Raw genomic sequence first — 18,283 nt, forward strand, 5'->3', positions numbered from 1 at the left:
CTCCGATCGACCAGCAGATCAAACGCCGCAAGTGGAACTGGATTTGCCACACGCTCCGAAGGGACCCGGATCACATCCCGAGGCAAGCCCTAGACTGGAATCTCTAAGGAAAGCGGAAACGTGGTCGCCCTAAGCAATCCTGGCGGCGGACGATCATCGCAGAGGCGGCGACCATTGGCAAGACGTGGAGCGAAATGAAGCGTGAAGCTCAAAACCGAACGGGATGGCGGAGCACTGTGGATGCCCTCTGCCCCATCTAGGGGATATAGGACCATAAGTCAAGTAACCAAATTGGTCCACACTATACATTTCCACCCCATTTTTTACACCCTTAAGGGATGATTTCGGGGATAAAAGTTATTTTATATCATTTCCCACAGCTCAAACCATCCCCATACCAAGTTTCATCTAAATCGGTTGAGCGGTTATTGATTCCCCATACAAATTTCCACTCCCTTGAGGGGTGACTTCTGGGATAAAATGTATCCTATGTCCTTCCCCGGGACTCGAACTATCTGTATACCAAATTTCAACTAAATCGGTTAAGCGGTTTAAGCGTGAAGAGGTAACACACAGACAGACAGACAGACATACAGACTTTCGCATTTATAATATTAGTATGGATTGTTTAAATTGGTTTCATGTGCTTTAATTTATATAAGTTTTATAATGTTAATTTAATTTATGTGATTTTATTTTAATTCAACATTTGTATGATGATATGTATGATTATTATTGTAATTTTTGATGTTATATCAATTTATCATCTATTATGGATTCCGGTTATCTGAAAAAAATGTTTAAATTAAAAAAAAGTGGTGTGTAAAACTTTAAATAAAAACTTTGAAATAAACATATAATGATTGAACCTGCTAACAACATTTCACGAGATAGACTTATATTGACCGGGATATAGACCGTGATTACCTTTTGTATTATTTGTGAGCTAACTTCAGTCACCCGTGAACATGATGCATGTAACTGCGTCGAAATATCGGGAGCTCACAAATAATACAAAAGGTAATCACGGTCTATATCCCGGTCAAATAAGTCTAGTGAAACTAACCGTGAATCATTCAAAACTCTAATTTCACGAGATAATTGTGAGATGTAGAGGAAAACAGCCAGACGGCTGCACTAGACAAACATATGAAAACATTGTACCCAAGTTGAAACGGTATTCGCTTCGCTCGGTCAAAAAAATTGTTTTCATTTGTCTCCAGCACCCGATCAATATTTTATGATCTTATACGGCCTTGTAAATACGGAACTGTCTCAAACCGGCTCATTAGGACGCCATTACGCGTTACGACGCCGCTCGGACGACATTTGGACGAAATGACGGTATTTAGATGCCGAATTCGCGCGTCCGTCTACGTCACTCGTTAGGACACGGTTTTACAATGACTACTAATATTATAAATGCTAAAGTAACGCTATATACAAAACTTTCGCGTTTTAAACACATATTAATCACATTTAAACCTGTGAAACCTGTGTCGAAACGTCGGTAAATAAAGGTAACAAAATATTTACCCTTAAACCGCGCGACCGACCGATAAATAAAATTCATTTATTTCGGACAATTCGAAATCCATAATTATATCACATATAAAATATAAAATATTAAAATTAAAAAACAATCAACTTGAGAAATTAAATTTAAAATTACGCCATTGTTTATTTAAAATTACAATTAAAATAGAATTAAAATAAATAAATAAATTAAAATTTTAAAAATTGATTGATAAAAACGAACCTATTAAATTAAACATCTTAAATTAAATTAAATTTAAATGATATTTAGAATAGAGATGGGTTGATGACATAGGATGACACAGACGTTGTAATGCGTACTTATGTAGACATATATAAAAATACTTAATATTTAAAAATACTTAAATAGAAAACACCCGTGACGTAGGAATAAATATCCATGCTCATCATGTTACATAAATGGGTAAATGCCCTTACCGGGATTTGAAGCCAGGACCATCGGCTTCATAGGCAGTGTCACTGCCAACTAGGCCAGGTCGACTGGTAGTGCATTTTGCGGGTACCTAATATGTATCATACATATACATACATACGTATATCTATGCACCTTATGTCTTTATTTATTCTTATCTATATTAAGTATTTTTGCACTCATATCTATCTATCATAAGCTTATATACTTCCTTTAATACATATGTAACTATTAATTTCTGCTTACACACTATACCAGCAATTGTTCTGTCCAATTTCTAAAACATAGTTTACACTCATACATACATGTTAACATAATTCTAAGCCATTTAGTTTTCGACTAACAGCGAGTAAGGGATAATGTATCAAGGGTCTGCCTGAAAACCAGCGTTGTAGTAAATACACTGCAACATTATGCTGAGGCAAGCTCCTATTTAACACGCATGAATATTTCTCTCTGATGTGCAACTCAATTTCTTAGTTTTGTAAGTCTAAATTTAAGGTTTATCTGTAAAAAATGTACTACGCTATCTGTTAACTCTGCCATTTCATGTGATGTTGAATAAAAATGTTCTATTCTATTCTATTCTATTCTACATAAGTAATCATGCCTATTTCCCGGAGGGGTAGGCAGAGACCACGGATTTCCACTTGCTACGATCCTGTCATACCTCTTTCGGTTTTAATATTTATCAAAATATCGTAGATACTTAGTCCAGAAGCGTATATGATCTCTGGACGCAGATGTAAATTGTATGGAGGGTAATTGGTCAAATTTGGCAATCATTGGCGACCGATCTAACAAGCCGATTTCATTACTTTTTCGATATTTCTAAACGATCCAAGCTTATGATTGGACTATTGTGTCCCACTGCTTTGCAAAGGCCTTCCCCCCTCTTCTTCCACTCCCGTTTTTAAACTAAATCTGGCCAGTCTCTCAAAGTTATCGCCGATGAGGTCTACAGGATCCCAGTTTGTACCCGGGGCACCCACACCGTAGATATCTTGGCCTACAAGTAATTCGTCACGCGGCAGACATGAACAACTCAGTCCCACTCTAACTGCCGCTTTTCGAGCTACATCTATATCACTATTTCCTCAAATCCGTAAAACATCCTGACGTGTGTGAGCGGCCTAATCGCCGATTGACTCTTTCAACAGTCACCGTGTGCGATCAATTTATCGGCCGGATTCCGCAGCGCGTATATAAAACTGCTACGGCCAGCTACGGCACATTTGTCGTTCCGAAACGGTGTTACAGGCAGACGAGGTGTATACAGCGTGTTGATAGATTTAGATTTAGATTTATTTATTTCATAATATTAAATTACAATATAAATTATTTTTACACTAATCTATACGAATTTATATTATACGACCGCATATTGCTAGGAGGATTTCCAAACGGAGCCGCCACGTCTGTAATTTGTTGTAGAAAAAAGTCTGCCAATTTTTGCGGGGGAGGGGAACGTCAAATGTATACGTAACGTCAAAATAGCCATGTCAGATAAACGTCAGTCCATACATTGTGTATGACCATTGGCCGACTATTTTCGACAGATTGCCTGTTAATGGCTACTCCGTTTGGTTATATCCTCCTAGGCATATTCTGCATTAGTATATTTTGGAAGAGATTGCTTATTAGCGATAAGACCGCTTGTTGTTATTTAGTTTTTATTTGTGTTCTTTTCCTGTATTCTCTTCATTATGGGGTGCACAATAAATAATATATTAAATTGATTGTACACTATACAGGAGGTCCCTAGCCATTGGACAAAGCCGAAATGTACAAATGCATTAGGGTATTTAGAACCAGTATACAAAGTATCATAACAAAGAAATTAACAACTTACGATTTTTTACTTTGGAGCAACCTGTATGTGTTAGTAGCTCCTGAGGTATTAAACAGTATGAAACCTTCTTCGACCTTTTTGATTTTCTTTTTTATTTATGTCACTAATAAGATTCTGACTTTTGACAAATGTCATCATTGCCGCATATTTTCGAACAAATTGTCAAAAGTCCTGCCAATGGTTAATACAGTATCTTTCTTTTTGTTGTGGATTTTTGGAAATAACGATTGTTTGAATTTTTTTTAAACTTTTGTTCTAATTAAAAAAATATTAACGTTAGAGCATTCCTGAGAAATAGTCCGACGTGGCATTTCAGCCAATGGCTAAGGTCACCCTGCATATTAAATCACATTTACAATCGGGTCTTCGCGAATTTATTTTGTTACCTTTATCATAGAGTAACTTATACTAGAGCGGTACTGTCATAGTAAATTTTGTAACCCCAGTAAATTCACTGCCATCTGTCGACACACTTTAAATATAAAAATGAATATTTATAAAAATACGATAGAATGTATTTAAATATAGATAAATGATTTTTTTTTTGCATTAATTATGTTTATGATTTTGACCCATGTTCTTTCACTGATATGCGTTAAAATTGTTAAATAACAAACGAAACCGTCAACGCCATCTATACGACTGTAGGCCAAAACTAGTAGCGCCCTCTGAACGAGAATCAAATTTTCTTGATTTTCGAGGCACGTTTTTTCCTTAGACTGTATCCATCTACGGAGTTATATCTATCTTTGATAAGACTTATATCCGCCATGACATAAAAAAATATGTAGGCATATTATATAGATATAACTGACAAGACCAAAACCGGGAGTAGTAAATTTTATGAGATTTTTTATTGCAGTATCGAATCTGCCACCAATATGCGGAAACACTAAATAAGCGGGGTTATTCTGACAGCGATGACTTAATCGAATATAATCCATACTAATATTATAAATGCGAAAGTCTTGTCTGTGTGTTACCTCTTCACGCTTAAACCGCTGAACCGATTTAGTTGAAATTTGGCATAGATAGTTTGAGTCCCGGGGAAGGACATAATCATCATCTTCCTCGCGTTATCCCGGCATTTTTGCCACGGCTCATGGGAGCCTCGGGTCCGCTTGACAACTAATCCTAAGAATTGGCGTAGGCACTAGTTTTTACGAAAGCGATTGCCATCTGACCTTCCAACCCAGAGGGGAAAACTAGGCCTTGTTAGGATTAGTCCGGTTTCCTCACGATGTTTTCCTTCACCGAAAAGCGACTGGTATAAATATCAAATGATATTCCGTACATAAGTTCCGAAAAACTCATTGGTACGAGCCGGGGGTTTGAACCCGCGACCTCCGGATTGAAAGTCGCACGCTCTTACCGCTAGGCCACCAGCGCTTGGAAAGGACATAATAAATAAACTAAATATCGGAAGGAAGTCACTAGCGTTTCCGTATTCGTGGTAGGAATGACTATATCTTAGAAATCATCATTTAACGCAGACAAATTAACAGGCAGAAGCTATTAGGGTGCGTTAGGGTAAGATTGAACAGGTTTTTCATGAGGGGTAAGACAAAAAATCGTCCGTATGTCGAAGCATTTTCATCTTATCCCGCATAAAAAACCCGTTCAAATTACCCCCACGCACCCTACAGTCAAGTGCAAAAAAATGGGTGCCTACAACTTACTCAAAAATATGTCCCATAGTTCTCAATCGGACACATTTTTGAGTATGATGAGTGTACAGTCGCCATCAGATATATCGGAGCGGCCGAGGTGCACAAAAATATCTGAACACGCACCTAGCGCTTTGACAATAGAGGCGTGTTCAGATATTTGTGAGCACCTCGGCCGCTCCGATATATCTGATGGCGACTGTACATCATGAATTAGTATATAATCAGTGGCGGTGCGTATTCGCAGGGAAGGACCTAATTTTGCTTTTCCTTATCTCCTTTAGCCTTATAGTAATAGTGAAATAGCTGAAATTAGGCAAGCCGTTGGGAATGGAGTTATATGAAAGTTTCCACTGTGAATGACTGCTGCATTTACATGATGGCGGCAAGCACCAAACATTAATTGTAATGGTGTTGCGAGGTATGATTCTATTTTAGTTCCCTTTCATTAGTTCTACTGTTTAAACATCAAACATTTATTCAGCAAATATGCCACAGGGGCACTTTTACATGTCAATTTTTACAAACAATAAAATTAACCCAAAATTACAAAAAAAAAACAATTAAATAAATATAAATGTCAAATTAACAAAAAAAGCGAATAAAAACAGAAGTACTAAAATTGTTTAGTTAATGCCGGAGTGTAAGGAAAATTTTATTTACTGTTCAAATTTTTACAAGATAAGTACGTCTACTGTTATTATTTATTCTTCAAGTCAAGCAGGTGCTTATTTTGATGTTGTTTTTTCAAGTATTTTACATAGTCACACATGTCTCTACTATGTTAATATATATTTTTACGGAATCAATTTTTTATTCGTTTTTTGATATAAAAATTAAGCGTTAAAATTTAAGAAATCTGGTGACACGACTAAAGTAGAAATTTGAATTATTTGATATGTATATTAAATAACTCCTCTCGTGCATGAGTGGGCTTGTGCCCAACAGTGGGACGTAGTTATATAGGCTGAAATATTATTATCATATTAAAGAAACTTGAAAACTTTCAGTTACAAATTAAGAATTTGAAAAATGATGCAATCAGACTGTAATTAACCCCTTGGAGTCACGTAAATGAAATATACAAGTATCACTTATTTGTTATTGTATTAATGTACAATTGTGGATAGACCTTTTTTTACAAAAGTATTTGTTTAAACGTTTGTGTACAAATTGTACACTATAAAAAATGAAATATTAAACTTAATGTATTATATATAAAGCTTTAAATAAAATCGTGTCATATTTAAAAAAAGTCTTAATGTTAAAGAATGTTATGTTTTCACTTAAAATATTAATAAAAAGTTTATGCAAAGCAATAAAAGTTACCACGTGTGTACTCGAAACTATTTAAAATGAGATGAAACTTCAGAGCTTCAGTAAGAAAATGCATCGTTTAGCATTATTTATGTTTGAAGGCTGTTCAAACAATTTGTTACAAATGCTGATAATTAATTATCTATATTCCAGGATTTGATAAATACTATTACGTCTTCAAATAACCTAAATGTGTATCAAATACTATTTCCACTTAAATTCCAAGTTTTCATTCATTAACCTATAAAACATGTGCGTGAAATCCTAAGAAAGTTGCACCGAAATCAAATTTCCCGGTGCAAAAAAAGTTGCGACAAAACTTTTATCTCCCTCAACTGTTCCGCGGAACGATTCGAATCACAATTATTTAAGCGTCGTCCAAACTCACGGTTCCAGCCAGCACATCCAAGCTTCTTTAACCTTGTTTTATTCTGGTTTTTTATTTTTAATTTCACTATAACACAGGCACGACCGAGTGGGAGAGTAGCGCGCTGCGACTGGCAGGAGAGCGCGCACCCGACTGGTTCGCAGTCCGACTAAAAATAACGCCTGCAACGTCCATCGGTCGGTTACCACTGGTTCAACTGTTTAATGTTTATATTTGGTACGAAAAAACTGATTACAACCGTTTTATGTAGTCGGTGTGGCAACCGTGTTGAAAATTGGGTTTATCATAGCGTAAGTAACTGTATTAGTTTGAAGTAATGTTAGTATTAGTTTTGCATGTATCTCATTTCATTTCATTTCATTCAATGTAAGAACTGTAAGATAAGAGACTTACTTTAGTTTAGTTTAGACTTTTAGAGGATACCTAAACTTGTTATGTAGTAAATCTGTAGAGCGGTCACCACGATACAAGCCTAGCCTAGTGTGGGACCACTGAGCTTGTTGTAATTTTGAAATCTTTCTTTTAATAAAGCTACCATATAAGGCTGCGCATGCAGTAAAGGGTTAAGTAGGTAAGTTTAGGTTTAAGATAAAGTTAAGTTACATATCAACAGCTAACACAAACGCAAAGGAGCCTCGTCTGCCAACAAACCACTGTGTGGTTTGGCAGAAGAAAATATGTATTTAGTTGTAAGTAAGATCTTTGAATAAACGTTTATTTATTTATTTATTTTTTTATTTATAAGTTTGGAAAATTAACTCTCGGCGTTAACGTTGCGATACATCGTGGTCAAAAACGTCAAGAAAGTAATCATAAATATTGTCGAATTTAGTTTTTTTAACTAACAAAAGTTTACCGGTCTTAAGGACACTGTACAGTCGCCATCAGATATATCGGAGCGGCCAAGGTGCTCATAAATATCTGAACACGCCTCTATTGTCAAGGCGTTAGAGTGCGTGTTCAGATATTTTGAGCACCTCGGGCGCTCTGATATATCTGATGGTGACTGTACAAAAATCTTAAGTCAATATGTAAAATTGTAAATGAGATGAGATGGTTGAGGAATGATCCTAATACAGGAAGTTTATTTTACAACGTAAAAGCGTAATCATCATTGTCTAAATACGTATGTATTCAGGTATTACCGAGATGTTGTCTTTTATCGAAATGAAACGGTAAATAGGTGTCATATTCAGGTTTGTACATAAATTTCAAGGAACTCACTGATAGGTACCATAGAGTAACTTATACTAGAGCGGTACTGTCATAGTAAATTTTGTAACCCCAGTAAATTCACTGCCATCTGTCGACACACTTTAAAACTAAAAATAAATATTTATAAAAATACGATAAAATGTATTTAAATATGGATAAATGATTTTTTTATTTGCATTAATTATTTTTATATGATTTTGACCCATGTTCTTTCACTGGTATGCGTTAAAATTATAAATAACAAACGAAACAGTCAACGCCCTCTATACGAGTGTAGGCCAAAACTAGTGGCGCCATCTGATCGAGAATCAAATTTTCGTGATTTTCGAGGCACGTTTTTTCCTTAGACTGTATCCATCTATTACGGAGTTATATCAATCTTTGTAGGTACCAATCGGGGCACGAACCACGACGTCGCTAAATTGAATATTGAAAAACCGTTCTTAATAAGTTGTCTGAATGGAACGGAATAGCTATTGCAGGTAGAGGTAGGAATAGCTGCCGAAACGCCTGTCAAAGAGGCGTTTTTTCTTACTGCAAGCATGTTTTAAGTTTCCAAAGGCAACATTCGATATTGTTTTTATTCCTTACTTGTTGTTTTTCTTATCGTCGTTCGATACACGTGCGGAACTCGCCTACGGCTCGTGGCAAGATATCTCGGTACTCGTGAAGTAATGACATACTTCCGCACTAGCATCGAAATAGTAGATTGTTAACCAAGGGATGAAAGGCACTCATTCCTGCCGAGGTATTTTGGCAGGCTGGCTTGGCAGGATAGTTCGAGGCTGAAATGATGCCTTTCACCCGAGTTAAACACTCTACTTTTCATTTCGAATACGAGGAAAGTAAGATGCATGTTTTTTTTTAAACGACTAAGTATACATTTTTATAGTATTTCTTAAGGGTACTTTCAGATAACTATTTGGGCAAAAGTATCGTTATTTATGGAATGGAGAGTCAAATATCAGAATGAAAATTGTAAAACAAATCCATTTAAACTCAAATTTCAATTGATTATTGTAAAAAAATTAAAAAAAATCGTACTTAGAACGTAAAATGCTCTAGTGCAGACACGTATCATTTTCTGCACACCTTTTAGAACAACAATGACCCTCTTTCAGAGCATGAAAAATGAATGTACAGTCGCCATCAGATATATCGGAGCGGCCGAGGTGTTCACAATATCTGAACATGCACTCTAGCGCCGTGACAATAGAGGCGTGTTCAGATATTTGTGAGCGCCTTGGCCGCTCCGATATATCTGATGGCGACTGTACTATGGTTATATGTTACCATTGTAAGGTATCTGAACCATAAAAGGCCCGGTTTTTAAGCTTCTTATAAGTGTGAATGGGTTAAAATTTTGCTTCCATATTCGCTAGTACCATAGACAAAACTGGAAGTTCATCACTTTTTTGGTGCAGGTAGGTACCTTATTTTTGATCTGATACATACTCTTTCAATAACTAACCGGTCAATTCGAACAACGTGATAATTACCCCCAGTAGCATTTATACGTCATTATGACGTCAGCGACGTCATTATGACGTAATAATGCCGTCATTATGACGTCGCTGACGTCATTTTGCTACCTGGGACTAGATACGAGAACAGTACGAGATCTAATAGATACGTTATAGTGTAGTTCTCAACTAGTTGTCTCTTGCAGTTCGAGAAACCAATTGTTATTTAACGATACAATTATTGTGACGATTTGGGATATCCATTAGATATCCATTGGATGTCTAAGTAATATCTTAATCAAATCTTAAAGAAATCGTTCAAGAGGACATTCTGAATCGCGGAAATGTCAAATTTGACATGACTGTCTTAAATATCTCGTTTTAGTTTCTGTTTCATATCTAGTGTATATCTAGTTGATATCTACAGCATTGTTCGAATTAGCCCGTAAGCCTCTGCGTATCTTCTAAGTTTGATGGTAACATAAGTGGTTTTTAGGGTTCCGTACCCAAAGGGTAAAAACGGGACCCTATTACTAAGACTCCGCTGTCCGTCTGTCACCAGGCTGTATCTCGTGATCCGTGATAGCTAGACAGTTGAAATTTTCACAGATGATGTATTTCTGTTGCCGCTATAACAACAAATACTAAAAAGTACGGAACCCTCGGTGCGCGAGGCCGGTTTTTCAAAAACTTCGCCTTTTACCATTGACTCTTTTTTGGTTTAAGTGTCGTCGCTGCTTCCTCAATGTAAACGAGGGATGTTATTCGTATTTACGCTTAATCTGTACGCTTCTTCTAAATCGCGCGCTGCACCCAGAAAAAAATATTTAATGACTAACTAAAATTAGGTAATATTGTCTTCGGTTACCGCGATAGTTACTCATGAAATAAAACTATGAAAACGGATTAACGGTTCGTGGTCAACGGGTGACCACGAACGCTGTAAAGAGTTCGAAACGTCGGGATGTATTATAAATTCAATATACGCGATATAATCCGTTTTCATAGTTTTATTTCATAAAATTAGGTAGTTAACTACTAAAACTAAACCAGTACCCCTAGTGTTTTCATTTGATAGCGTGACTTGACGTACGAGTTTGCGGTGTCATTTTGTATGGGATTTTGAGTTTCCAAAACGTCCCGCTTGGCGCGCTGTTCGAAATCCCATACAAAAATAGACATAAGGCAAACACACAAGGGATGTTTCGAATATTCGCATCCGCATCCGCATAAAATCGATGCGGAGCTTAATGCAGATGCGGATGTCGAACAGGTAGGTACAGGAACGCCTTAGCGGCGGCGTAAGTGCTAGGTAATTTCGTCATTAGCCAATAGGTCTCTCGTTTTGTTTTTGTGATTCGTCGATCGAGCACTTTAGCCTATGACCAAAGATAGATATAACTCCGTAATAGATGGATACAGTCTAAGAAAAAAACGTGCCTCGAAAATCAAGAAAATTTGATTCTCATTCAGAGGGCGCTACTAGTTTTGGCCTACAGTCGTATAGATGGCGTTGACGGTTTCGTTTGTTATTTAACAATTTTAACGCATATCATTGAAAGAACATGGGTCAAAATCATAAAAATAATTAATGCAAATAAAAAAAATCATTTATCTATATTTAAATACATTCTATTGTATTTTTATAAATATTTATTTTTAGTTTTAAAGTGTGTCGACAGATGTCAGTGAATTTACTGGGGTTACAAAATTTACTATGACAGTACCGCTCTAGTATAAGTTACTCTATGCCTGGAAGTAAATGTAGTAGGATAAACTCCCATTATTTGGTGACACGCCTAATTCGGTGATACAAGTTTTGAAGCATGACACCCAGGAAAACTAGTGAATTAGGGCCTTTTGAAATGGGACCTCACGGCAAAGCCGCCGAAGCCATGAGGTCCCATACTCCCTTTCACATCCCATCCCCATTCCCATCCCATCCTATTTAAAAGGCCCTAATTCACTAGGTTACCTGGGTGTCATGCTTCAACTTGTATCACCGTATAAGGCGTGTCACCAAACAATGCGAGTTTACCGTTACCATAGAGTAACTTATACTAAAGCGGTACTGTCATAGTAAATTTTGTAACCACAGTAAATTCACTGCCATCTGTCGACACACTTTAAAACTAAAAATGAAGATTTATAAAAATACGATAAAATGTATTTAAACATGGATAAATGTTTTTTTTTAGTTGCATTAATTATTTTTATGATTTTGACCCATGTTCTTTCACTGATATGCGTTAAAATTGTTAAATAACAAACGAAACAGTCAACGCCCTCTATACGAGTGTAGGCCAAAACTAGTAGCGCCCTCTGAACGAGAATCAAATTTTCTTGATTTTCGAGGCACGTTTTTTCCTTAGACTGTATCCATCTATTACGGAGTTATATCTATCTTTGCCGTTACCCTACTAGATTGACATTACATTTTCCACGCGAATGCGGCCCGTAAATAAAAGATGTCTCCCGCTGCGCTAGCCTTAATATATTCACTATTTGTATTCCACCAATAGTTATGAATTGTATTTCCAATATTTAGATGAAGCATCTTTCAAATTGACGAACGGCTATAAATATTCATTCTCACATCCGTACCACGAGTTCCCAGGTAGCAAAATGACGTCAAATGACGTCAGCGACGTCATAATGACGTAATAATGCCGTCATTATGACGTAATAATGCCGTTATTATGACGTAATAATGCCGTCATTATGACGTCGCTGACGTCATTTTACGTCATTTTGCTACCTGGGTTGACATTTGATGTATTGGTGCGATAGAGAGGGAACGCTAACGAATTCACGCAGTCGCTAACACGTTAGCCCAAGAGAAAAAGAGCGCGTAGGTATTTTGGACAGCTGTCTGGCGTCTGCTGTCAACTTCAAAATGTTATGTATAAAAACGGCACGAAAAACAGCAGGTAACATAGCATTACACGTTTAAAAATATCTATTATTTTTCATAATTACTCGGTTCAGGTTACGCCGCCGAGAGTGACAGGTTATGACATGCCTGACATGTTCTGACATGATTTCAGTGACGTTAAAAGCTCGCGGTTGATTTTTGCAGAACGTGACATAAGGCGTGACTAGTTTAGAGTATAAGATGACTGTTTCAAATAAGAAATACAATTGTAGGTACAATGCTGATATTTATGGTAATTTTGTGCTTGACATATGTTTTATGTTTAACTTGCCATTTTGTACCTTTAAAAAAAAGTGTCCCCAGTTTTTCATACAAATTTTGGGTGTCAGTTTTGTAACGGTCCATACAAAATATATATGAAAATGCGTTACAAGACTGTGATTTTTGGGGATATATTTTATTCTTTTCAAATCGATTGTTCTCGTGATTCTGAGTGGAAATAACCCAAAGGTTGATGGATTTTCGAAAAAAAGTAAATGGTACTTTTAATTAAATATGCCCACGTACGGGGTAGCAGTGCCAAATCGTGGTGCCAGTGTGTGACTCGCCTAACCGGTCAATTCGAACAACGTGATAATTACTAGATACGAGAACAATACGAGATCTAATAGATACGTTATAGTTTAGTTCTCAAACTAAATATTTTTCAGTTCGATTCGAGAAACCAATTGTCATTTCAAGCTATAATTATTGTGTCGTTTTGGGATATCCATTAGATATCCATTGGATGTCATAGTAATATCTTAAGCAAATCTTAAAGAGTCCGTTTAAGAGGACATTCGGAATCGCGAAAATGTCAAATTTGACATGACTTTCTTAAATATCTCGTTATCGTTTCTGTTTAATATGAAGTGGATATCGAAACACTGATTTAAACTTTCACGATTTTTACTCATTATTATTCACAACGACGGAACTTAATCGCGTAAAATAAGTTTTAAATTTACCTCCGACATTTCAAGGACGGCATTGCCCCGTGGTCTCGGAGAAGACTAGCTCAAGTTGACTTCAACATCTTTTTCGAACTACCCGCACTTGGTCTTGTTTATTAACTTGAACGTCGGAGGTAAATTTAAAACTTATTTTATGCGATTAAGTCCCGTCGTTGTGAATAATAGTGGATATCTAATTGATATCTAGATCATTGTTCGAATTGGCCAGTAAGTGTGAAAATATAGCTTTTTCGGCGACATCCGAGTGTCATGGGGATGACAAATGGCGCTCCTGTGTCACGAGACAGTGCAATATGCAGCTAGTTATGCGCCAGGCCTTAAGTCCATCGCGTAAACTCAAGTGCATTTGAATGTAACTTGATAGGATAGGTCTACAAATGTATGAAATCTGTTTATCGCTCCTAATTTTTACAATAATCAAAATATCGAAAGTCAAACATAGGGGCCCAGCTATGGTTAATACACATCAAATTACGCAAAAATATTTTTAATACAGTTGCTCAAAAAGTGCTACTTTTCGTGGCTGTTTAGCGTGCGGAAAGTTTGTTTTCGCGAACTAGTTCTTTTTACTTTTCCATTTTTTTAAAATTTTTACTTGTTCCAATTCATGACTACTTATTGATGAGTGTTAATATTAGTTTCCATTAAACGTAATCAACATAAAAACCTACTGTTAATGCAAGAATATGAATAATATACATATTTCATATTTTATTACTTACCTCTTCATAATTATAAATATTTTAACACGTTTATTTTTTAATGTTGAAAAACCGTTCTTAATAAGTTGTCTGAATGGAACGGAACGCCTGTCAAAGAAGAGGCGTATTTTCTTACTGCATGAATTTTTTAAGTTTCCAAAGGCAACATTCGATATTGTTTTTATATATATATCGATATATACGATACACAAATAATCGTAAATAACGATATTTAGATAATAATAGTACAATGTTTTAATATTTACAATTGTCTGTTTTATAGAACATGCATTTAAAAAAAAAATAACTTTCATTGAAGTGGGTTCAATAAAAATCTATTCTAGTCAAATAAAATCTAGAAAAACACCTCTTCATAATGTCAATGTCAATGATGTCACAGAATTAATAATATAAAAGTTTCGAATTCCGTTTCTTACTTGTTGCTTTTCTTATTTTTTCGCAACTGTATTAAAAAAAACGTAGTTCGATACACGTGCGGAAATGTAATTCTTCACTCGTCCCGAGTCTCGGTATCTCTCGGATATCTCGGTGCTCGTGAAGTGATAACATACTTTCCGCACTAGCATCGAAATGTACTATTTCCATAATGTCAATATCAAGAGAGGAAAACGAGGACTAAGTTTGTATGGAGAAACGGCCGTTCCCTTTCCTCTTAAACTATTTAAAGCGAGGTTTAGACTAGCAAGAACTTGCATGCAATTTTCATTACATTGCAGTATCTGATCAAACTTTTGAATGCAGTTTAGTCGCAAAAATAGATATAACTCCGTAATAGATGGATACAGTCTAAGGAAAAAACGTGCCTCGAAAATCAAGTAAATTTGATTCTCGTTCAGAGGGCGATACTAGCTTTGGCCTACTGTCGTATAGATGGCGTTGACGGTTTCGTTTGTTATTTAACAATTTTAACGCATATCAGTGAAAGAACATGGGTCAAAATCATAAAAATAATTAATGCAAATAAAAAAAATCATTTATCCATATTTAAATACATTTTATCGTATTTTTATAAATCTCCATTTTTAGTTTTAAAGTGTGTCGACAGATGGCAGTGAATTTACTGGGGTTACAAAATTTACTATGACAGTACCGCTCTAGTATAAGTTACTCTACTCGGCAATGTTTTCGAAGTTTTCCCGAGGGGCTACAGTATGGAGTTCTTCAAAAAAGGAGTGTACAGGTTTTTAAAGGGTCGGCAACGCGCGTGTAATATCTCCGGTGTTGCAGGCGTCCATAGGCTAGGGTAACTGCTTACCATCAGGCGGGCCGTATGCTTGATTGCCACCGACGTGGTAAAAAAAACACTGGAGAGACGAAGTGCAGAAAGACCTCAGCGAACTCGGCGCCGTCGACTGGACAGAAACGGCTTTGGACAGAGTAGCATGGCGGTCTTTGGTGTCGGAGGCCAAGATCCACTTCGGGTCGTTGCGCCACAGCAGTTTTAGTAGTAAATCTCGCTTAAGGGGATCCCATGCCCCAATGACCTTCGATTTGAATTCCCTAGTTTTGTAATGTTTTTATTGTAGCAATATAGTATCCCATATTTACTTCAAAGCTCATTGTTTTCGAAATATTTGGCATCAAAGTTGAACAATTTTAGGCCAAAAAACTGGTTTTCTGGCCATAACTTTTGTGTTAATTAGTTTAAAATTAAAACCTTAGACAAATTTTTAGAGACGTCTAAGACGAACCCAAATATGTAGATTTCGTATAAGTAAGATCTTTCACAGCAATCGAGATACGAAAAAAGTGTTTTTTTAGACAATGTTTAAAACAATCATAAATAAATAAGTATTCATTTTTTTCACACTCCGGTAGACAAAAATGGAGATAAAAGATTGAAGAACCGATAGCCGCTTGTCTTATAATTCTATATGTAGTGCAAAACTTGAAAAGTGTAAGTATAAGTCTATTCTCTTGTTTATACATTTATATGCTATTGTATTAGTTGGTATACTATTGTTTTGATTATGTACAACTACTAGGTACTACAAGTTTGCACTATTTATCATTACTTTTTAATTGTACCTCGATATGTCAATTAGGAAACTATAGGTCTATAAAAACTCAATTTGTAGCTATTAGCTAAGTTGCTTATGTTTACTTTAAGACTGTTTGTTTCTCAAAAAAAAAAAAAAAACGTCAAAAATCGATGAAAATCTCAGGTAGCCCCTTAAGATAACAGACTTTGCACCAAGTAACTACTTGTCTCTTGGCATAAATAAACGTAGGCAGAAAAGCTAAACGCCCATTTTACATATAAATAATGATAACAAAACGTACAATGCTCCCAAATCATAATAAAGGTGTTAAACCAGCGTTTATTCTCGTTGGAGGATATCCAAATAAAATATATCACATTTTAACAAGTGGACCGACGATCCGCCGGCTTTATATTATTATCTATGAAAACATATACATACACTTTATGGTTCGGATGATGGATTTTTATCGTTTTCTAGTACACGACGGGCTCTAATTTGTCTTTCCTGTTTCCGATAGTTATTTAATTTTATATAGTTTTCTGAATATAAATAATAGCTTTATTAAAATAGTACATTATGATAATATTGTGCCCGCGAGCTGTAAGCGAGCGCGCAATAAGAAAGCCGATGTGTGTAATGACCAATGCACACGCGTTTCATACGACGTTTTTCAACACACTTGCGAGAAAAAAAAAGAAACTTTCATATTAATCAAATTTTAATAGTTGAAACAGTATTGTGTGTTGCATCTGTCATACTGCCGGCCGCCCCTCGCCCCGGCCGCGCGCCGCGCAGGCGCGAGGAGCGCGCCGGTGCCCGCCAGTCCGACCAATTAAAGAAGGCACCCTTTCCTTGCATATTATTAGCAATCAGTTACCTTCTTAACTCAATCGGATAATATAATGGAAAAGCACGAGTGGAATAATACACTGAAAGAGCACGCGTGTTTAATATCTAGGATTATGAGCCAAAAATCGGTGGAATAAAACGTCGTTTTGTGTACTTTTGTTTTTGGATTATCATTTTTGCTATCACAATAGTTTTATAATCAATTACGTTGTACATACTGTGGTTACTGGAGACAGATCTGATATGTACACTCGCCATCAAATATATCGGAGCGGTCAAGGCGCTCACAAATATCTGAACTCGCCTCTATTGTCAAGGCTTTAGAGTGCGTGTCCAGTTATTGTGAACACCTCGGCCGCTCCGATATATCTGATGGCGACTGTACTTACAGTGGAATCCGTTTATAATGACACTGCTTATGATGAAGAACCGCTTACTATGACGTAAATTTGTGCGTAATTATGATTATTGACAGTGCCATCTGTTTTTGACTGCGGGTATAAAATTTTCTCGCTGCTTTACAGTCAGTGAGTGTGTACTGTCGTTTGAATAGCCGCAAAAGACGGAAATGCCCCGCTGACGGAAATGCCCTCATTGACTTCTAAAAACAGAATAAAATAAATATATTTGTCGGCTCCCATACAACAAAAGTGATTTTGTTGCCGTTTTTTGCGAATGGCACGGAACCCTTCGTGCGCGAGTCCGGCTCGCACTTGGCCGGTTTTTACAGACACGATGTCAACTTCGCTTATCACTACTGTCAAGAAATGACACTTGAGACGACTTACCGCGACAAGATTTTACAATGCGTTTACTTTCGTTTAAATAATTAATATTGTCATGTAAATACTTTTTGTACCCAATGTATGAATATTACTGTCTCCCAATTTGTGCCGCTGTGGCTCTAGCTGTTAAGGTACAATTGTCAACTTAAATAATAATTAACAATAAACAAATTATGATTGACA

At 36.3% G+C, this 18,283-nt stretch overlaps 1 protein-coding gene across 2 annotated transcripts in view; it reads right to left on the minus strand.

The window, feature by feature from the left end:
- LOC134754730 (innexin shaking-B-like) overlaps window positions 1-7,480 on the minus strand; it is a 166,007-nt gene extending 158,527 nt beyond the window's left edge. The window contains exon 1 of one of the 2 annotated variants that reach the window (XM_063691074.1): window positions 7,194-7,480. The gene's annotated coding sequence lies outside the window, so the exon portion shown is untranslated. The remainder of the gene's footprint in view (window positions 1-7,193) is intronic. The other variant, XM_063691073.1, reaches the window with a different exon arrangement.
- Window positions 7,481-18,283: the final 10,803 nt, after the last annotated feature.

This window comes from Cydia strobilella, chromosome Z (genome assembly GCF_947568885.1).
Source record: "Cydia strobilella chromosome Z, ilCydStro3.1, whole genome shotgun sequence".
NCBI lineage: Eukaryota > Metazoa > Arthropoda > Insecta > Lepidoptera > Tortricidae > Cydia > Cydia strobilella.